At 42.4% G+C, this 23,853-nt stretch overlaps 1 protein-coding gene across 1 annotated transcript in view; it reads left to right on the top strand.

Moving 5' to 3' along the window:
* The window catches only part of MAPRE2 (microtubule associated protein RP/EB family member 2), a 162,489-nt gene that overhangs the window by 6,736 nt on the left and 131,900 nt on the right, over window positions 1-23,853 (top strand). Inside the window, exon 2 of the mRNA XM_075826290.1 lies at window positions 5,478-5,538. The gene's annotated coding sequence lies outside the window, so the exon portion shown is untranslated. The remainder of the gene's footprint in view (window positions 1-5,477; window positions 5,539-23,853) is intronic.

Here is a 23,853-nt window from a genome sequence, read left to right as displayed (position 1 = left end):
CTGATTGTTATCAAAGTCACAATTATAGGCAAACACGATCTAACTAAAACAATACCACACAAACCGTTGTACTGCTCATGACTTTTATTGAGCACATTAAGTAAATATCCACAGTGCAGAGGAAGTTTGGGAACCCTTAAATGTAATAACCTGTAGATCCCTGTCTAGCAGCAATCCCCTCCAACAAATATGTAATGTAGGTGAAAATAAGATTTGCACAACTTTACGGAGGAGTTTTGGACAGTTCCTCCCTGTAAATGTGTTTCACATCAATATTCCTGGGATGCCTTGGGTGCATAGCTCTCTTCAGGTTATCAAACCGAATAATACCCCGAATGATACTAGTGGTCCTAGTGACTAATTAAAACTAAACCAGAACAAGAAACAAGTCACGACCAGGTGTTTGAAAAAATACAAATAATCTTTATTAAAGTCAATTAGACACATGGAGACAACGTATAACACTTAGACATAATAAAATGCCATGGACCCTCGAACACAAACGGAATCCGAACGTAAAAGCAGAGTAGCCCCCCAGATGTAAAAATGGTCTGACACAACCTATATATGGCTAAAGTGCATAAGTACATATTAATGAGCAGGTACTAGGCATGGTACGCTTTGCACAGATGAACACATAAATAAGTATAGAGAATATATATAAGGTACAATCTAAGTAAAAACGACATATAAAGTAGTATACCTACACCTGCGTATAAGAAGATAAATAGGAGATCAAGACCAAGAGGGGGACCTCTGCTTAACCCAACGCGCGTTTCGCTGGTGCTTCGTCAGGGTTCTCTTCAGGTTATGCCTCAGCAAGTCCATGGGGTTAAGGGCAGGACTCTGACTTGGCCATTCCGAAACACAGATATTTTTAAGCCATTCTTTAGTTGATTTACTTGTGTGCATTGGGTCAATGTCTTGTTGCATCACCCAACGTATCTTCAGCTTGAGGTCATGGACTGCTTCCCTTCTAAAAATGTTTGGATACACCTTTGAATTCATTGTTCCCTCAATGATCGCAATGTGTCCATGCCCTGAGGCAACAAAGCCACCCCAAACCATGGTGCTCCCTTCACCATGCGTCACAGTTAGGCTGGATCCACACGAACGTGGCGTTTTTGCGGACGCAAAAACGCGGCATTTTGCGCGCGCAAAAACCACTTGACAGCTCCGTGTGTCATCCGTGTATGATGCGCGGCTGCGTGATTTTCACGCAGCCGCCATCATAGAGATGAGGCTAGTCGACGTCAGTCACTGTCCAGGGTGCTGAAAGAGTTAACTGATCGGCAGTTAACTCTTTCAGCACCCTCGACAGTGAATGCCGATCACAATATCAAGCAACCTGTTAAAAAAAAAAGAAAAAGTTCGTACTTACCGAGAACTTCCCTCCCGGCTGTTGCCTTGGTTACGCGTCCTTGGTGACGCGCCTCTCTTGACATCTGGCCCCACCTCCCTGGGTGACGCCGCAGTCCATGTGACCGCTGCAGCCTGTGCTTGGCCTGTGATTGGCTGGAGCTGTCACTTGGACTGAATTGTCAGCCCGGGAGGTCAGACTGGAGGAAGAAGCCGGGAGTTATCGGTAAGTCAGAACTTCTTCTTTTTTTTTTTTTTACACGTTCATGTATATTGGGATCGGAAGTCACTGTCCAGGGTGCTGAAACAGTTTAACTCTTTCAGCACCGTGGACAGTGACTGTCTCCTGACGTCGCGTACCGGAAATTTTTTTGCCGGGTTCGGCCAAAACGAGTTTGGCCGAACCCGGTGAAGTTCGGTTCGGTTGTCCGGGTTCGCTCATCTCAAAGACACTCCGTTTGGATGTTTGTAAACAGAAAAGCACGTGGTGCTTTTCTGTTTACATTCATCCTTTTTGACAGCTCTTGCGCGAATCACGCAGTTCGTGCGGCATGCGTGGTTTTCACGCACCCATTGACTTCAATGGGTGCGTGATGCGTGCAAAACGCCGAAAGAACGGACATGTCGTGACTTTTTTTCAGCGGACTCACGCTGATGAAAAATCACGGACATGTCTGCACGGCCCCATAGACACATATAGGTCCGTGCAACGCGCGTGCAAATCACGCACGTTGCACGGATGTTTTTCCCGTTCGTCTGAATAAAGCCTTAGGATGAGCTTTTTGTGCTCGTGCGCAGTGTTCTTTTTCCTCCAAACATAGCGGTTTGCATTTGTGCTAAAAAGTTCTACTTTTGTCTCATCTGTCCATAGAACATTTTCCCAGAAGTATTGTGGAACATCCAGGTGATCTTGAGCAAACAAGGCGGGCACAATGTTTTTTGTTTGTTTTTTTAGGACAGCAGCGGCTTCCTTCGTAGTGTCTTTCCATTAAGACTATTCTTGTTTTGTGTTTTTCTAATAGTTGACACATGAACAGAGGTTTTGTAGTTTGTAGAGTCTTCAGTAGGTCTTTTGCTGTTATCCTTGGGTTCTTTTCTCACCTCTTTCAGGCTTGCTCATTGTGGTCTTAACAGGATTCCCACTCATAAGAACAGTAGCTTACAGTCTGGGAGTTTTTTTTGAGGCAAGGTTCACACTAACCAATCTTTTTAGAAGAACAGTTTTGTCAGTAACAAGGCTTTGTGTGCCTTTATTGAATGGTTAAAGCACATGTGAAACCCACACTTCGAATCTCATCTCCTAAATCGAAACACCTTTTGCCAATTTGCTTTTAGAGAAGTCATTAACACAAAGGTTCATTCACTTTTTCTCCCTGCACTGTAGATGTTTACTTAATATGCTCAATAAAAAGCATGAACAGTACAACTGTTTGTGTTTTATTAATTTAGTTAGCTTGTCTATAATTATAAAATATTATTTTTTTCTGTTACTTATATAGCGCCAACATATTTTGCAGCACTGTACAGAGTTACTCCTCACTCACTGTCCCTATCGGTGCTCACAATGTTTGTCTTGGGGAGGAAACCAGAGTACCCGGAGGAAACCCACGCAAACACAGGGAGAACATACAAACTCCATGCAGATGTTGTCCTTGGTTGAATTTGAACCCAGGACCCCAGCGCTGCATGGCAATAGTGCCAACTACTGAGCCGTCGTAACAATTATAATGCATTTTACAAGTAGTCAATGCAGAAATCCAGGGAGTTCCACTTTTTCTTGCCATAGTATGAATGGATATCACTGTCTGATAAAGGAGACCTATAATAATAAAAAAAAGCCAATTTAGAAGTGTAAAATGTATTTTTAATATCTTCTATACTGATTTTTGATCACTTGAAGTTATATGCCCAAAGCCTGAGGCTGCACTACTGAGAGATTCTTATGACATTTCCTACTCTAATATCTGTCAGCTGGAGGATTGTCATGGATACCTTGTATGGCTTCAAATCACCAAATACATCCATGGCCCTACATATACACACAGGTACACATATATATGTCAGCTAGTAGGTGGATATTGCTGTTTTGTGACTTCACATTTTTTAATGTAGACTAAATATCTTTTCTAACTTTCTTCTGATTGGCCTCTTGTGAATTCTGTATCTTTGCAGACTTCATCAACCTCATAAGTTACTTTAGTTTACTGAGTAATCTTTATTTTATAAACCGTACTCAAACTATGACAGATGTCTGTGTTTGGCTGCAGTATCTTGCATTATTAACAAACTTAGAAATTTAACTGTAAATAATTAAAAGCACACGGTGAATGTCCGGGATATAGAATGTCACAGGTGACAAGTTCAAACCTGTCTTCAGTCCTGCAAGACTAATTCTTTATGTATATAATATACTATATGGCCAAAAGAATGTGGACACCCCTCCTAATTTATAAGTTTAGGTGTTTCAGCCACACCCATTGTAAAATCAAGCACACAGCCATGCAGTCTCCATAGACAAACATTGCTAGTAGTATGGATTGTACTGTAGAGCTCTGATTTCGAAACACTTTGCAATAATACTGCTCACGGTTGATCGTGGAATATCTAGAAGGGAAGAAATTTCAGGAACTGACTTGTTACAACGGTGGCGTCCTATTACAGAACTACACTAAAATTCAGTGTGCTCTTTAGAACAACCCATTCTTTCACAAATGTTGGTAAAGGCAGATTGCATGGCGAGGTGCTGGATTTTATAGACCTGTGGCAATGAGACTGAATGAAACACCTGAATTCAATGATCAAGTATCCCCCAATACTTTTGTACATATAGTGTATATCTCTGGTGAATTCTGCTCCCAGCCCTATATAACGTCAGGAATGGGCACAATAATTGTTAGGTGGATATAATTTAGGTAAATCTCAACCTGTTGTCCTAGGAGACTTAGCAGCGTAAAATTCTCTAGCCAGCAAGGAATTAATGATAATTGTAACTACACTATGATATTAACCTGTTATTTCACTCCACATCAGTGTAGCATACGCCAAGTCAACAGTTCATGATTAACAACAAACTAAGGCCACCACATTTGTGCTATGTATAAGGTGACATTGAAAGAAATAGGGCAGTGAATTTGCTGAAGGCGATGAGCTTGTCAGGGGGGGGGGGGGAGTAAATTATCTGCAATTGCCGGGTCAATAGTGCAGCACTTTATAGGATAAAGGGGGGCCATGGGTCTCGTTCAGTGCTTTCCCTCTTGTTTGCTACGTTTTCCTGGTGGTCTAGGCATTGGAGAGATTACCATGCTGTTTCTTCATTGTGTGCCTTGGTTGCCACTTTGCATAGGCAGAATTCCCAGTTCACTCCTCTCGGGTGTGTGTCTATTACAGGACTGTCATATACAGGAGGTGGGTACCGGGAATTGCAAGAGAAGCTTGTTCAAATTATAAAGGTTTGTGTACTCTATACTTTTTTCATATTTGAATTTTCCTACCTCTGTTAAGGGAATCAAGGGAGTAATTTACATGTAAGTGGTCTTAACATTTATATCATGAATGAGTTGTCGAAAATACGGTAATGTTTAATGGAGGATTATGATGACATATATTGCATACTGTATATAATTGCATTCTTGACATCTCATGTCTGCTAATTTTTTGTGTTAGAGAAAAAAAATAAAAAAAATAACTATATGTGTGTGTGTGTGTGTTCGTTTTATAAGTAACTTGTATATCACTATATCTACCTATATATTTATTGTAAAGTAGCAGTATCGTCTCATGCTGAACTTTAGTTTGTGGGTCCGAGCTTATCCCTTTTCTTCAGGATATATGGGCAGGGCATCACCTCACCACAGGCACACTAATCTTAGCAACCAAGGGACAAGGAAACCGGAAGGGAAAGGGTCAAACAAATGCTAGGCCCCCCTGTCCCGAGAATGAATACAGGTCACAGTGCTGTTTTTCAACAAAGGCCTCTATATAACCAATTGGAGTGGTCTAAAACCACAACTATTGCCACTGTCAGAAGGTAGTGACAGTAGTGTCATTGTATTTGGATAGATTGTGTGCAGTTGTTCTGTCCCGCGTACCAGCTAATCTCAGATCTGTTTCTATTGCAGGGCAGCAATCTTGTTTGGAGACATTTATTTTGCCAAGTTGTGAATAAGCTGAATGCACAAGGTAATGGATTCACGTTTTATTCTAGTGTGTGTGTGTGTGTGTGTGTGTGTGTGTGTGTGTCTGTGTGTGTGTGTGTGATAGATATACAGTGAAACCTCTTTGAGATGACCACCTAAAATTGCAGTGAAATATGGTTTTGTAGGGCTGGTCTCATAGAAGATACATAGATGCAAATACAATTTTCTTATGCTCCTTTGACACAAATGTTCATTTTAGTTTGTGTTGGAAAAAAAAGGTAATTTATTTACTAACATTTACCACCAATTCTACAAAGAAAATCGGGTACTGTGCACTGTATTCCCCAACAAGCGTACACTGTGAGTATGCGCGTTCACTAGACTGCACATCCAAGGGTCAATCTCCATAAACATACCCTAAATATGATGCATTATTATACATGTATTCTTGGAAATATGTATGTATTTATATATGTAGCAGAGCTAAGTTTTTACGTTTGTCAGAGTTCATCATCCTCATCATCACAATGTGTTATCTTAAGTGTCACGTAGGGCTGCAGGAAAAATGTTCTGCATTTAGCTTTACTACATCTGTATCAATACTATACATTTTTCTCTATATAAATAAATTTTTCATGTGTACACCAAAACCGCTTCTGCTATCTTTATAAAGTTTGCCCAAAAGGTTCCGAAATGGGTGTTTTGCATTCAGTACATACTAGGAGTTTTACTAAATAGTTTTTTAATGAACTGCTAAAGGCAATGGGGGGAAACCATAAGGGAATGTTTAAGAGTTTAGTTTATTTTAGGCAGCGTAAAGACAAGACCGGATATTCTGGCGATACATTAGTCACATGGTCTCTGGTAGTTGATCGCTACTTGACGCTTACTACTCTGAATTATGGAATATACTTCTGTAGAATATTTCTGATTGCAAATATTTCATGTAATTGATCTATAACTGAATGAAATATGTATTAACTACAGTACCAGGATTTTCATTACCACATAGGCAAACTGTATACCACAGATAACTCTGAAATGGGAACCTTCTGGTCAGCACTGCTGCATTGCGGCGCTGGCGTCCTGGGTTCGAATGTAACTGAGTACAACATGTTCATGGAGTTCGTATGTTCTCCTCCTGTTGGGTGGGTTTCCTCCTACACTCCAGAAACATACTAATTGACTTCCTATAAAATTGTCCCTGGTTTGTGTGTGTGAGAGATACAGGAATTATATTGTGAGCCCTATTGGGGCTGGGGACTGATGTGAATGGCGCCAATTTCTGTTCAGCGCTGCTGATTAGGTTGGTGTTAAATAAGCAACAGGAAATAAATAAATAACAAACCAAATTGTTTCCAAAGAGTGTTGTGTTCTTATTCACAAGTATTTGTATTGTTCACAAGTGTTCAATTTAAAAACATACTATAGCATCATGCACACGACCGTTTCCGCTTTGCGGACATGAAGACACTGATCCTAGCGCTGTACGTCTGCTGTCCGTTTTTTGTTTTTTTTGCAGACCCATGCACTGGAATGGGTAAGATGGACTGCAAGCACGAACAAAAATAGGACCAGTTCTATAATTTGTGGAACGGACCGCAAAACAGAAACGGATGTGTGTATGGCCCCATAGAAATGAATGGTTCAGTATGCTATTCACAAAAAAACCCCGGATAGGACACTAAAGAAAACAATGGTCGTGTGCATGAGCCCTAATAAGTTTATTGGCATTCTATAAAAAGTTATCCCTCTTCTCTATGTAATTGTGCGCTCCACTGTGGACAAAAACAGAATTAATAAGTTATGTAAAGCAATGGAAAATATATTGGTGCTATGGTAATAGGAAATAAATAAATAAATTATAATTTGCTAACACTTAGGCCCCATGCACACACCCTTCAGCCTTTTCATGTCAGTTTGAAACGGATCCGTGTGTCCGTTGTGACATCCGTGTGGGTTCTGTTGTCACTCCGCATCCATACCTCCGTTTTAAACAGACGTCGTGCTTCCGTTTATCTTCCGTTTTAAACGGTCCGTTAAAATCCATCTTGTGTGTTGAATACAGGGAACTCTGGCACGCCCTGCCATTGCTTGGCAACGGATCCGTGAAAAATGGAGGGCACACGGATGCCTTCCGTGGACCGTCCGTTGTTTTGATGGACCCATAGGCTCCAATGGGTGAAACGGACACTGAACAACGGACAGAAGTAGGACATGTTCTACTTTTGACAGAACTGACGCACAGAACTGTTAAAACAACGAAAGTGTGCATGATCCCATAGAAATTAATGTGTCAGGGAGCTATCCGTTAAAACGGATAGCTCCCTGAAGAAAATAACTAAAATGGGCATGAGGCCTGCCTGGGTCAGAACCAGCTGCAAATCAAGCCCTACTAGGCAATGTCCCTCCTGAAGTGCAGATATCCAGGGCTTATACTTTTATCCAAATGCTTATCTGTACACCTAAGTGATCTTGACATATGACCATAATCTGGGAAGCAGGGATCTGGATAGACCAAGCACACCCAACAGCAAAACTGCTAAACCACCGGAAAACACTAACTAGACAGCAGCCAATCTCCAAAGTGGCATGTGACAACCCTTATAACACAGATGGTGAAATGTGTGTTTCAGACTTCTTATATCATACAATGTCAGAACAATTAGAACAATATGAAGATATTTCCATAGTATGGCTCTGTGTATAGAATACATTGTCCGTTTTCGTGACAGGGAGGAGATAGTCTGAATACCTTTACTTCACACCCTACCCTATAACCGATTTAGCTATAGGAGCGGAGTATGCAGGTTTATGCGTTAGAATAAGGGGGTTGTTTATTCTATACAGTATTCTCCCCTTCCATTAATGCTTCCAGTCACCTCGCATCTGTAGCGTGTGAGCGGGAGAGCCGAGAATAGTTAGGAAAGGTGTATGACCACAAAATGGCTGCCGACTGGGCTCTTCGTGTGGATCACGGCTAACAAGCCTTCCCACTCTCTCAGGCCGTGCTCACAGCTAGTGATAAGGGGGTTTTCATGGGTTAATGAAGATGTCAGTCTCTAAGTCCCCCGGGACACTCCCTGTGTCTGCTCCTGTCCTGATGGTGTTTTGGGGTGTCCTTGATGTTAGATGTGCAAAGGTGGACCGGAGGCTGCGGTGGCCATTAAACTGACTCAACTTGCAGCAGACTTTACTTAGTTACAAAATATCAGTTACAAGTCCACACAAAATGGAGATACAATGTCCTGTGGTAATGTCAATGTACAACACGGCGAAGTGCAAGTATGGCGTCTTCCACGCTCTAGTAGTCTAATCTGCTTCTACCAGTGATGGATCCCAGGAATATATGCTGTATAGGGCTTCTCTAACCCAAGTCAGTACCTCCTTTATCCTGTCCGGCTCTCTGGCTCTATTCCCAATTCCTGGGGCTACTTAGCTTCACAGATTTTGTAGTCAGAGGCCCTTGTTATGGGTTCTATCTCTCTCTTTCCTGTCTTTTCTCCTCGGTGAGCTGCTCTAGCCTGTCTTCAGAGGCTCAACTGCCACGTGCTGATCTTCCAGCAGAACTGGCCACTACTGGCTCCAACTGTCAACTGGATCCAAATAATTATTCTGAGGGGGGAGGACCTACTATATATAAACTAAGCTCCTCCCACCTTCTGGAAACTTCCAGGAACATACCATCTTGCATAACATCATTAAATACATTTACAACATATTGTCTCACAAGAAGCGTTTTGGGGGACACTACACATCCCAGTTTCATAAATTGCACATGCAATAAAGTACACCATTGACAAAATAGCACAAAGGGCATATTTATTTGGTCGTGGAACCAGTGGTACGGCCATTTCTCCAAAGTGTCCCAGAAGCCATTTTTCAACAGGACAACAACAGGCCGCATGTTGCTTGTGCTACTGTGAGAAGCCTGCGTGGCCTAAAGGTTCTACCATGGCCTGCAGCGTTTCTGGACATGTCTCCCATCGAGCACATCTGGGAATTCATTGGTCGGCAATTGCAAAGGGAACTGCCAACAGCCAATCTTGATGATTTGCGTGCCAAAATGCATTCAGCGTGGCATAACATTCCTCAGACAACCATTCATAACCTCATAGATCACATGCCAAGGCGTGTAAGTGCGTGTATTTTTGCGCGTGGCGCTCATACTCTATACTGAATAAATCAAGATGTTTGGAATATTTTGTTTCCATTTTTTTTATCCTTTGCAAATCATTAACTTGTCTATTGATCCTGTGATTTCCACAATTCCAATAAATTTCCTTCTTGGTGTTGCAATTTCAATGTTGAGAATTGTACAGTGAGATCCAGAATTGTTTGGACAGTGACACAAGTTTTGGCATTTTAGCGGCTTACCCAAACATATTGAATATACAGTTATATAATCAATATGGGCTTAAAGTGCAGACTCTCAGCTTTAATTTGAGGATATTCACATCCTAACTTGAGGAAGGGTTTAGGAATTACAGCGCTTTAATATGTGGCTGCCTCTTTTTCAAGGAACCAAAGGTAATTGGACGATTATCTCCAAATCTATTTAATGGGCTGCATGGGCTATTCCCTCGTTAATCCATCATCAATTAAGCAGGTAAAAGGTCTGGAGTTGATTCCAGGTGTGGCATTTGCATTTGGAAGCTGTTACTGTGAACCCACAACATGAGGTCAAAGGGGCTCTCAATGCAAGTGAAACAGACCATCGTTGGGCTGAAAAAAAATGAAGAAATCTATTAGAGAAAGAGATAGCACAAATGTTAGGAGTGGCCTAATCAACAGTTTGGTACACTCTTGAAAAAAAGAGCGCATTGGTGATCTCGTGAACTCCAAAAGGCCTGGACGTCCACGGAAGACAACAGTGGTGGATGATCACAGAATCCTTTCCATGGTGAAGAAAAACCCCTTCACAACATCTACCCGAGTGAAGATCACTCTCCTGGAAGTAGGTGTATCAGTATCTAAGTCTACCATAAAGAGAAGACTTCATGAGAGCAAATACAGAGGGTTCACCACAAGGTGCAAACCATTAATCCGCCTCAAAAATAGAAAGGCCAGATTAGACTTTGCGAAACAACATCTAAAGAAGCCAGCCCAGTTCTGGAACAGCATGAAACTAAGATCAACCTGTACCAGAATGATGGGAGGAAGAAAGTATGGAGAAGGCTTGGAACGGCTCATGACCCAAAGCACACCACATTCTCTGTAAAACATGGTGGAGGCAGTGTGATGGCATGGGCATGCATGGCTGCCAAAGGCACTAGGTGACTGGTGTTTATTGATGATGTGACTGAAGACAGAAGCAGCCGGATGAATTCTGAAGTGTTCATGGATTTACTTTCTGCTCTGATTCAACCAAATGCAGCAAGGTTGATTGGACGACGCTTCACATTACAGATGGACAATGACCCAAAACATCCTTCGAAAGCAACCCAGGAGTTTTTTAAGGCAAGTGAAATATTCTGCAATGGCCAAATCAATCACCAGATATCCACCCGATCGAGCATGTATTTTACTTGTTTAAGACAAAACTTAAGGCAGAAAGACCCACAAACAAGCAACAACTGAAGACCGCTGCAGTAAATGCCTGGCAAAGCATCACAAAGGAGGAAACCCAGCATTTGGTGAAACTCAGCATTTGCCTACCAAGGATTCTCTAGTATTCTCAAAGTATTAAAAAAACAAAACATTTTATTTATGGTAATGTTAATTTGTCTAATTACATTTGAGCCCCTGAAATGAGGAGGATGTGTAGAAAAATGGTGGCAATTCCTAAACGTTTTGCAGGATATTTTTGTTCAACCCCTTGAATTAAACCTGAGAGTCTACACTTCAATTGCATCTCGGTTGTTTCATTTCAAATCCAATGTGGTGGCATGCAGAGCCCAAATCATGAAGATTGTGTCACTGTCCAAATAATTCTGGACCTAACTGTAGCCGCATTTGCCAAATGGTGAATGGTTGTCTTGCAGTTATTTATGTTGGTTTTCAAAACTTGTATCAGATTACAAAGAAGGGTCTACTTTTTATCCAGAAACCATGCCAATCTTGTCTATGGGCTGTGTGTGGTATTGCAAAATGGAGCTGAGCTGTCGTAACAGCCCATGGATAAGATTGGCACTGTTTCTGGAAAGAAAATAAATCAAAAGGTTTTTTTTCTAATCTTGTACAACTCCTGTAAGGCCAGATTTACACACAGCAGTAAAAGCACAGTTAATTACTATCGGTGTATACTTGAGAAGTCCGCTAGATCACTCCTTTTTGAAGAACTTCCATAGACATCAATAGATGAAATCCCCAAAAGTTGGATTGTCCTGGGGTGGCGTCATCAGAACTGAGCAGAATACGGACACAAATATAGGAGATCATTTCTGGCAACGCTGTGGACAGGCCTGAGGACCAGGAGGTCAATGGAGATACATTTAGGCAGGAGGCGGCAAGGAGAGGGGTAGGATATAATAATAAAATTACTCCCATATTGGAGACTTGTTAGGATTTTGTGGGGTCTTGCGATAATTACTGTAAGTGACAGAGATACTGTTAAGGAGCTGTGCGGGGGCTGAGGGGGGGGTGTAATGTTGGGGTATTTTTGTATGATGTTATAATGGAAATGCTGTATATGATGCTGTTACAGTAGATGCACGATTGTTAATGTACTACTGTCCTTGTTAATAAAATTTGAACTGATTTAAAAAAGAAATCCCCAAAAGTTTGGCATCAGAAGCCCTACTTTAGAATCTGAAATTGTATACCCACTTATAAAAAGAACAAATCACTGGCCCTCTCACATCGCAGTTTAAAAAACATTAGCACTCCAAAGGTTTTCTTCCCCCAAAAAACTCACACACTGACATGTGCTTTGGCATGGGTACTTTCTGATGTAAAATACATGTTCGATGTGTCTAGCTACTGAAATCACCTTAGGCCCTACCTTTGGAATATAATTACAAGCGATCGCAGGTCCTCGCATTTCAAACTGAGCCTGCCGTCAGCTACAATTCCATTCATAGATCACACTGCTATTGATGCTGTAGGGCTTGGTCTTGAGTTTCAGTAAATAATTGAGCGCCGCTATCCAATGATGCAAGTAGAACCTTTTCTTTGTCACTTATTCTTGTCATTAGGATTCAGTGGAACCCCCAGCACACAACAAATTTTACTCCCATTTTCGGCTTTACGATTAATCAAAAACTTTTATATTTGAGTCCGGGTTACATTATATAGCAAAACAAAAAATCCTTTCATTCCACAATAACCACATCAATGGTTCTCTCCTTTTGTATAAGTGAGGTATATCGAGGGGTATAATATGTGCATTTACAGGGAGGTTACAATCATTAACTTAGGCTTCGTTCACATCTGCTTTGAAACACCGTCCATAGGTTCTGTCTGAGCTTTCCGTCAGGAGAACCCATGAATGGAACCCTGACTGAAACAAACGGAAACCATTGGGTTCCGTTTGCATCACCATTTGATTTCAATGGTGACGGATCGGGTGCAAATGGTTTCCGTTTGTCACCGTTATGCAAGCGTTCCGTCATTTTGACGGAATCCATACCGTATTCGACTACGCTATTCATTCTGTCAAAACGAGGAACCCTTGCACAACGGTGACAAACTGAAACCATTTGCACTGGATCCGTCACTATTGAAATCTACCATCGAAACCTTTGGTTTCCGTTTGTTTCAGTCAGGGTTCCATTCGTGGGCTCCCCTAACTAAAAGCTCAGATGGAACTCATGAACGGAGCCCTGATGCAGATGTGAATGAAGCCTTAGATGGGCAGTTTGAAGGCCACATGAAATTTTTTTGTTTAACGTTCATGTTCACCTTTGAACATAATTTTACAGTTAATGTATAAAAATCATCTACATAAAAAGTTAAAGGGAGTCCTTTGCCAGGTTTATGCTGCCCTATCTGAGGGCAGCATAATGTAGTGCCAGAGACCACGATTCCAACGCTGTATTACTCGTCCATGAGCAGCAGTGTTTATAAAAATCACTTTCTATCATTCAGCTTGTATTCCTGAGCTGTGGCTAGCCCTGCCCGCCAGATGCGGATTTACAGCTTTCTCCCCATATTGTGTATACGGAGAAAGCTGCCAATCAGCAGGGGGTGGACATTTCTAGTTGTGTGTGGGCTGGGCTACAGCTCATGAATATCAAGGACCTCATAGTGCACACTATGTAGTCCTTGACATTCATGAGCTGCAGAAATTCTCACCTACCGGACTTGCAGCTTTTAGTCCAGAGCTGCAGTCACAATTCTGCTGGTATTTATGGTCATCAGACAAGTTCCTTTTTTTTTTTTTTTTTTTTTATTCCTTTAAAGCATCCAAAATAAAAATTGAGCATCTGTGCAAATACTTCTTATTTTAAAAAGTCCTTTTGTGTCTACAGCTTCTATATAGATGAGTCTCTATGGTAACGGGATACAAACAAACCCTTTGTCGTCTGACCCTGCAGTCATATTCTCTTCCATTTGTAACTTACTTTTCTAATAACCTGCTCAATGTAAATTACCAAGAAGTAAAGGATGGATAGAAGGGATAATCTGGGAAAATCCGTCTACACAGAGCTTGTTTGTAGTTTAACATGGAGACGCATAGGTCTATATAGGAACTTTAGTAACAAAATGGCAGGACATTTGTAATCGTGACTATTTACAAAGTTGCTTAATTTTTTATTTTCAATGTATTAAAGAGACTCTGTCACTAGTTTTGTAATGTCCTATCTCCTAGCTAATCTATTAGGCGCTGTCACACTGATAATGCTAGTGAAAACTGTGTCCCAAAACGGTTATTATTTTAAAAGTTATGAGCTTTTTTTCTAAATATGTAAATGGACCTTTATTAGACAAGTGGGAGGTAACAGCAGCGATTCTCCTGAGGTGGAGCCTCTGACTGTCCTATCAGCATGAAGCTGCTTCACACAGTGTGAGGGACAGTCTAGCGCAGGGGTCTCAACTCGGCCGGGTAAAGGGGGCGCACATAGAAAAAATGTAAAGTTGACGGGCCGCATTACATTCAAATTTGATACAATACAAAATTATTGTTAATCGATTAGTTATTTGAACTACTATAACAATACTTCATTACTATAATTATACTACATTACTGTAATAATACTACATTACATTACTATAATCTACATTACTATACTACATTACTTTAATGCTACATTACTATAATAATAATAATACTACATTACTATAATCTACATTACTATAATAATACTACATTGCTATAATAATTCTACAATACTATAATCATACCGCTAGGTTTAAACTTACCGGAAATTTGCGAGTTTACTCCACGTGTATTTTAACAATCCAGTTTAAGTGACGCTAAATGCAGTACGGCGGATGAGTTGGCAGCCCCTTCTTAGATGGTGCCTCAGTGCCCCCTGTAGATTTTGCCACAGTGCCCTCTGTAGATTGATAGTTCTTAAATGGAAGAAGTTTGGAACAACCAGGACTCTTTCTAGAGCTGGCCGTCCCACCAAACTAATTAATCAGAGGAGAAAAGCCTTGGTAAGAGAGGTGACCAACAACCCAATAGTCACTCTGGCTGAGCTTCAAAGATCCTGTGTGGAGATGGGAGAAACTTGAAGAAGGTCAACCATCACTGCAGCAATTGACCAATATGGGCTTTATGTCAGAGGGACCAGAAAGAAGCGTCTCCTCAGTAATAGACACATGAAAGTCAGCCAGGAGTTTGCAAAAAAGCACCAAAAGGGCTCTCAGACTGTGACAAACAAAATTCTGTGGTCTGATGAAACCAAGAATGAACGTTTTGGCCTAAATACTATGCGGCATATCTGGACGAAACCAGACAGTGCTTATCACCTGCCCAATACCATCCCTACAGTGAAGCATGGTGGTGGCAGCATCATGCTGTGGGGGTGTTTTTCAGCGGCTAGGACAGGGACTGGTCAGAGTTGAGGGAAAGATGAATGGAGCAAAGTACAGAGATATTATTAATGAAAACCTGATCCAGAGTGCTCTGGACGTTCCAACAAGACAATGACCCTAAGCACACAGCCAAGACAACACAGGTGTGGCTTAGGGACAACTCTGTGAATGTCCTTGAGTGGTCCAGCCAGAGAAGAATGGCAGAAAATCCCCAAATCCAGGTGTGCAAGCCTTGTGGCATCATACCCAAGAAGACTGGTGACCATTATCGATGCCAAAGATGCTTCAACTAAGTACTGAGTAAAGGGTCTGAATACTTATGTCAGTGCAATATTTTCGTTTTTCCTTTTCAAACAGTTAGCAAAGATTACTAACCTTCTGTTATTATGGGGTATTGAGTGCAGAATGAAGGGGAAACAAATTGAAAAAGCTTGGTCAGCACATCCTAGCAAAATGTGCAGGTGCACCGCAAACAATACATTTAAAAAAAGAAAAAAAAAAAACATTGCAACAGCACTCTGGAAACGCTAACAGTGCATTAGGCAGTCTATCTAGCACTGCATTACTGCTACGTTTACCTACAGATGTGAGGTTCTTAGGGCACATTTTGATCAAATTGTGTGAGCCCACCTGCCACGACAAGGCGACCTCTTTTAAGTGGGTCTTTTTACACACACACACACACACACACACACACACACACACACACACACACACACACACATATCCAGTTTTAGTTGTGATTTTCTTCCCCTTTATGGGAGGTGGAGCCTTTTTTTGCTGTGTACACCCCTGGACTGGGAGTATAAAAATGATATATTTAACTCCCTTCCTCTTGCCCATTATTTTGCCCTTGTAAAGTGTACATCTCAAGTGGTCCTTAAAGAAGATCAGGTTAGTATTCAGTGACCCAACAGGCTATGCGGTATCAACCGTTCAGAATTACTCTATAAAGACAGCATTTATTATACCTAGGCCTTGATGACACACACATAGGAGTTTTACTGCATTCTGGCTGTTCTGGCGTATGACTGCAGCGGTTATAGATTACAGGAGGATATGACTTTTTTAAAAGTACCAATCCCAGTATAAATCCCGGTTGGAAATTGCATGTTCTTTAGAACATGATAATTTTGCTTCGTTTTTTTGTTTTTTTAAATCCTGGTGTGGCAGTGGCAGCTTTTACAAATTAACAAAAAAAACTAAAACGTAAGCCATCAATTTATGGAAATACACGTAATTGCAATGTGGCTTTCCGAAGAAATAATTCAAAGAAACATTTTCCCATATAATGAAATGGGAGCTGCACAGAAAAACAAGAGGGGGAAATATTTTGGATGAAGCTACCATTAATAGCTTAAAATCTTTTCTTAGTACTGCAATGTCCCACTCTGTTAATTCTAATGAAAAAAATTGTCAACTGTGTTACCATTCCCTTTTGTCAATGGGGCATGTCCCTACACTGTCTGACGCTGTACAATCACCACTGAGGACGCAACCTATTCACAAAGAAATGGCAATGCCCAGTTGTCAATTTATTCATTCATTTCCAGGAGGAATAACAGAAGAATGGCAGAATGCAAATTTCTAAAAAAAAAAAAAAAAAAAAAAAAAGAAGGAAGCTCCAAAATCCTTAATTCAAGTATTTGCTGAAACATACATGTCAGGATTGCTAACAGCTCCTCATTAAGGCTACATGCACACGTTGAGTATTTTAGTGCGGAAAATACACACCAGAACCGCAGCGATACGCAGGAAATTCGCAGATAGAAACCGGATCGTGCGGTTTTTTTATACGTTTTTCGGTGTGGTTCTTACGTTTTGGTGTGTCATTCGGTGAGTTTTCATGATGTGGGTTTTTGTCCGACTTTCCACAGCACTAGGCAGAAACAATTCGCAAGCGGAAACGCAAGATAAATTGACATGCTGCAGATGCTAAAAAAAAACGCACCGTCGGTCAATTTCCTTCCCGAAAAATATCTGCCTGTACATGAGATTTCCTGGAATCTCATTGACTATGTTCGTACTGTATTACGCTGCATATTTGTCACTCGCAAATCAGCGTGGAAAAAATGCACATAATATGAATCGTGTGCATTGAGCCTGAAGGTTAGTTTTGCATGAGCGTGTTCTAGGGTGGAACCAGAAAAACAAAAAGACATGCCCTTCGAAATACGGAAGCAATAATAATGACATTGATGCAATATGGATGCGTCTGTATTTTTAATACTCTCCAATAGGGCTTGGCAAATAATCGAAAAAAATAAAATAAACTTAAATTCAGCTCAATTAACATACGTCATCTTGCGCATTTCCCCCCCCAGTTTCAAATGTATCTGTGTCCTAAGGACGCAGATACCGTTGAATACAATGGCAGAGCAGGGGGCCGTAATGTCCCTACTCTAACATTCACTATATATGGCCGGACACTTACGGCTCGGCGCAGACAGGCGTGAGGCAGTGACGACATCGCGCCTGTTTGCGGCGCCTAGCCACACAGAGCGGAGGAGCAGAGGGATCTACTCCAATCGCCGTTGGAACAGGGTTAGATATGTATTTTATTAGGAAGTATGGGGGAATTATACGGAGTAGGGGCATCTGTGGGGCATTCTACAGTGTGTGGGCATCTATTAGGCATTATACTGTGTGAAGGGCAGCTATGGGGACATTATACTGTGTAGAGGGCAGCTATGGGGGGCTTTATACTGTATGGAGGGCAGCTATGGGGGCCTTATATTGTGTGAAGGGCAGCTACGGTGGCATACTGTGTGGAGGGCAGTTATGGGGTGATTATACTGTGAGAGGCAGCTATGGGGGGGCATCAGGGGCGTAGCTAAAGGCTCATGGGCCCCGATGCAAAAATTCTTACTGGGCCCCCCTGGGCCCCCCCCCCACCCGCAAACTTCTCATGGCCGACGGTCCGCAGCTTTCAGCTGCATCGCTGGTTCTCCTAAGTGACCCAACAATGCAGCACTAGCAGCCGGGGCGTCACTAAGGCTGGGTTCACACACCTTATTTACGGACGTAATTCGGGCGTTTTAGCATTGAATTACGTCCGAAAATGCGGCTCAAAAGCGTCGGCAAACATCTGCCCATTAATTTGAATGGATCTTACGATGTTCTGTGCCGACGGTCATTTTTTTTTAAAAAGACGCCCGCGTCAAAGAAGTGCCTGTCACTTCTTCAGACGTAAATGGAGCCGTTTTCCATGGACTCCATAGAAAAACAGCTCCAATTACGTCCGTAATGGACGCAGCGAAAGACGCCTGCACATGCCATTACGTCTGAAATTCCAGAGCTGTTTTCTCCTGAAAACAGCACCGTAATTTCAGCCGTAACAGACGCTGCCGTGTGAACATACCCTCAGGGCTTAAAATGTCAGGGGAAATAGCCCCAATACATATGTGTCTGCCCAAAAAAAAGTGTGTATATGAGACAGCATAGCATATCTATAGCACTACGATCCTATAAACTATGGATAGGATTAGATACAGTGGCTCAGCAGACTGTATCACACATGATAGGATTAGATACAGTGGCTCAGCAGACAGTATCACACATGATTGGATTAGATACAGGGCCCAGCTCGCTGACATTGCGGCTCCAGCGCTGGACCCAGGATAGGTAAGAATAATAATTTTGCTTCTTTATGTGTTACTGATTATTTTTGTGTGTTTGTGTTTTTTTACAGGTTCGGTTGTTTGTACTTCGGATTCGAGGACTTCAATGACTGCGTTTTTTTTATTCTCAATAAAATGGTTAATGAGGGTTGTGTTTTTTTATTTCAATAAAATATTTTTTCTATGTGCTTGTATCTTTTTAAACTTTATTATCACCGCCTTAGTAATGGCCGCCGGCTGATTGACAACCTCCATTACTAAGGCGGGGCTTAATGTTAGCCGGTGCAGAGGCTACACTAACCCCCATTATTACCCCGGTACCCACCACCACCAGGAGTACTGGGAAGAGCCGGGTACGAACCAGTACCCAACCATCTGTAATGACGGGCAGGCACCGGGGTGGCTGCAGGCTGGTAGTATTAGGCTGGGGAAGACCAAAAACAGTGGCCCTTCCCACCCTGGTAATGCTGTCTGCTGCTGCTGTGTTGTATCTGGCTGGTTAAGAAAATTGGGGGGGACCCCACATAGTTCTTTCCAATTATTTTTTATTTTTTTTAAATGACGTGGGGTCCCCCCCATTTTTCATAACCAGCCAGATACAATAAAGCAGCAGCAGCCTAGCATCACCAGGGTGGGCAGGGCCACTGTTTTTGGCCTTTCTCCTCCTGATAATACCAGCCTGCGGCCACCCCAGTGGCCGACCATCACTACAGATGGTCAGGTACTGGATCGTACCCAGCTCTTCCCAGCACCCCTGGTGGCGGTGGGTACCTGGGTAATAAAGGGGGTTAGTGTTAGCCTCTGCATCGGCTAACACTAAGCCCCGCCTTAGCAATGGATGCTGTCAATCAGCCGACGGCCATTACTAAGGCGGTAGTAATATAGTTTTAAAAAAAAACATAAAGACATAGAAAAAATATTTTATTTAAATAAAAAAAAACCCACACAACCCTCATTAACCATTTTTTATTGATAATAAAAAAAAAGCTGTCATCGAAGTAGTCCTGGAATCCGCCGTAGTCCAACGACCGAACCTGTAAGAAAACACACAAAAAATTATTAGTAACACATGTGTTAGGCTTAGATACAGGGCCCATGTGTGATACTGTCTGTGGGACCCTGTATCTAAGCCTACCACAACGTAGGCTTAGATACAGGGTCCAGCAGACAGTAATCTTATACAGTATAAGATTACTGTGTGCTGGGGCACTGTATCTAAACCTACAGTGTGGTAGGCTTATATACAGGGCCCAGCAGACAGGATCACGCATGGGCCATGTATCTAAGCCTACCATGTGATTGGCTTAGATACAGGGCCCAGCAGACAGGATCACACAATCTGTGATCCTGTCTCATGGGCCCCCTAAGCCTGATACATCGTAGGCTTAGGGGTTGTGCAGTCCCTAAATATTGATGGCCTATCCACAGGATAGGCCATCAATAGCTGATGTGTCGCCCGGAACCCGCAAATCAGCTGTTTTGAAGGGGCCGCAGCACTCGTACGAGAGCTGCTTCCCCTTCATTTCACTACTCTCTCACACTGTGAATCGCCGACACCGATTCACAGTGTGACCGGAATGAAGTGACAGGAATGAAGGGGAGCAGCTCTCGTACGAGTGCTGCGGCCCCTTCAAAACAGCTGATTGGCGGGTCCCGGGAGTCGGACCCCGCCAGTCAGGGCTAACCTTACCTTCCTCTTCGGCCGCGGCGGGAGTTCTGTCGTCTCGATGCTGTGCGCGGCACATAGCGCTGTGACGTCAGGCGCTGCGCACAGCGCTTGACGTCAGGACCTCCGCTGCGATCCGGAACCAGGAAGGTAAGTAAAGTATGTTACTATAGTAACAGGGGCCCGCGGCCCGAGTTACTATAGTAACTCTTTATTGATGTGGTGCGGGGGGCCGTGGGCCCCCCTGGCTTTGGGGCCCGGTCGCAATTGCGACCGCTGCGACCCCTATAGCTACGCCAGTGGGGGGCATTATACGGTGTTTGGAGCATTATGGGGACAATGTACTGTTTAGGGGCAGTGTCAGGGTGTATATTATATGCAGTAGTATACAGCAGGCTCGGGAATATTAATTCAATGGCGTAGCATGCAAATAGGGGGCGTGGTATTGAGTAAGGGGTTTAAATCGCAAACAAGGTTACATGTTCAATTAATCGTGACTTTGGTTTAGGTCAAAATCGCCCAGTCCTACTTTCCGAACACTTTAATGAGTTTATGGGGACAAAACAGATAAAAGTAACAGCCTGCATATTACAAATATGTGTATGTTTTATATGACCATATAGCTTAATATTGGCTCCACAATACAGACTGTAGTGTGCCCAGCGGTGGGCACGTAGACCTTTCCATGAGTCACGTTACTCAATGGGCTGTATATATTTACATGAGTTTTTAAAGCATATTAAAATGAACCTGTATGTAGTGTTGCCATTTTATTCCTTTCCAAAGGTAAACATCAAAGTACATTCTTTTTAGTAGCTAATTTCTTCTGAGCCTAAGATTTCAATGGTTTACCCCAAGAAGAACATTTGAACAATCCTAATGTTGGTTAAAAAGACACAAATGAAAGATTACATTGAAGCGAGTTAAGCCTTACATGTCACATCTGTGCAAAATATAATCTGACTCTTTACAGGAATCCCTTTAATTCCGCATTCAAATCAGTTATATGGTGTGAGAACATCAATGGCCATATGAACCCTGTTGCCATAACAGTATTTCATTGGTTTTGTGTGTTCGGTTTCTTCCAGATGCAATGCTACTGCAATTAATAAACAATGGGCACACAAAAAGCATTTTAATAAAATGCAGACGTGAAAAGATGCGTTTCTAGAAGATATATTGTGATCTTGCAGCTGGAGCTTCAGACTGTGTGCTCTGTGCTTTTAATTACAGTAGAAATGCTGCCACCTGCTGGATGAACTAATTACAAGACTTGGGTACTATTCACACCACTTTAGTAGGCAAAATGAAAGCATCCAAACATATCTTGTGACATATCCATAGTTTTCTATGGGTCAAATATATGCCAAATCTGTTTCCTATTGGCATATATTTGATAGCTTCAAGGGTATGTACATATGCACATTTTTTTGTTTTGTTTTAAAGAGACTCTGCCACTAGTTTATCAATTCCCTATCTCCTAACTAGTCTAATAGGCGCAATGATGTTGAGAACTACAGTGTAATTTGTTTTAAAAAACGTTTAATATTTGCAAAGCTATGGACATTTTTCTAAATATGCTAATGTGGCTCTAATAGCCAAATAGGAGGTGACTTTCTTTTCACTCTGGGCGGTGTAATGTTTTCTGTATGACGCTGTCCAATCCGCACACAGTTTCTACCCCTTCCCTGCCCAGCAACACAGTGTGAGCATATAGTATACAGCTTCCATTCTCGACTGTGTATTCAACTGGCGATATCTCTGGTTGTGTTACAGTTAGAACCACGATCCTGGTGTCATATGAAAGTTTCATATCTCACCAGGTGTTCTAGGTGGTCCACAGCCCGAGATATGGCTGTTTGAAGTGATCCCCCTTCTCCCTAGACCAGGGGTCTCAAACACGTGGCCCGTGGGCCACATGCGGCCCCTGAGACTGTCATCTGCGGCCCGCGAGGCTCCGTAGCTCCTTCGGGAGGGGAGAGAGCAGTCTGAAGGAGGAGCATGCCGGCGCTCCTTCATGCCGTCACACAGCTAGTAGCGCTCTGCCTGAAACTTCGCAACTGGGGTTGCCCCTGGCATTACTGTCCATATATGGACAGTGATGTTAGGGGCTTCCCCAGAGCTCCAGAGCAGAGCCTATACTAGCGCTCTGCTCTGGGACTCTGGCTCTGGGGTTTCCCGTGACATCACTGTACATATATGGACAGTGATGTTAGGAGCAGGGCTGAAGTCCCAGGCAGAGTGCTAGTAGCACTCTGCCCACGACTCCTACTCTGGGGTTGCCCCTGACATCACATTCCATATATGTACAGTGATGTCACGGGAAACCCCAGAGCCAGAGCAGAGGAATCCCCGGCCAAAGCGTCGGCAACGCTCTGACTGGGGATTCCACTCCTAGGGGGAGCCCCAATGGAGCTATCTACAGGGGTGGGTGTGTGTGTGTGTGTGTGTGTGTGTGTGTGTCACTATCTATTGGGGGGGGTGTGTGGCACTATCAACAGAGAGCACTGTGGCGCAATCTACAGAGGGCACTGTGGCGAATCTTGGGAACTGTCAGTGCAGCAGAATTTTTTTTCTGCCCTTCTCCATATCTGTGCCTCCACATAATCCTGTTTCTAAGCTCTACGGGCAGTTCTGTCCTCCTCATGGCTTGGTTTTTTCTTTGATATGCATTGTCTGTGAGACCTTATATATACAGGTGTGTGTCTTTGCAAATAATGTCCAAACAAATGAATTTACCACAGGTGGACTCAAATCAAGGTATAGAAACTTTTCAAAGATGATCTAGAGAAATGGGAGGCCCCCAGAGCTACGTTTCAAGTGTCATAGCAAAGGGGGCTGAATACTTATGTCCATGCGAAGTTTGAGTTTTTAATTTCTTAATAAATGTTCAAAAATGTCTAAAATTCTGTTTTAACTTTTGTTACGGGAATTTTTTATTTTTTTATTTCAGCACAAGGCTTCAACATAACAAAATGTGAAAGGGTCCGAAGACTTTCCGAATGCACTGTATATGTGTGTGTGTGTGTGTGTGTGTGTGTGTGTGTGTGTGTGTGTGTGTGTGTATATAATACATATATATATATATATAATTTATTTAAACACAAAACTACCCATAATTTGGCATGTCAAAGCTCCGCAGGAATCT

This window comes from Rhinoderma darwinii, chromosome 5 (genome assembly GCF_050947455.1).
Source record: "Rhinoderma darwinii isolate aRhiDar2 chromosome 5, aRhiDar2.hap1, whole genome shotgun sequence".
Lineage (NCBI taxonomy): Eukaryota > Metazoa > Chordata > Amphibia > Anura > Rhinodermatidae > Rhinoderma > Rhinoderma darwinii.
This window is presented reverse-complemented; position numbering and strand designations above follow the sequence as displayed.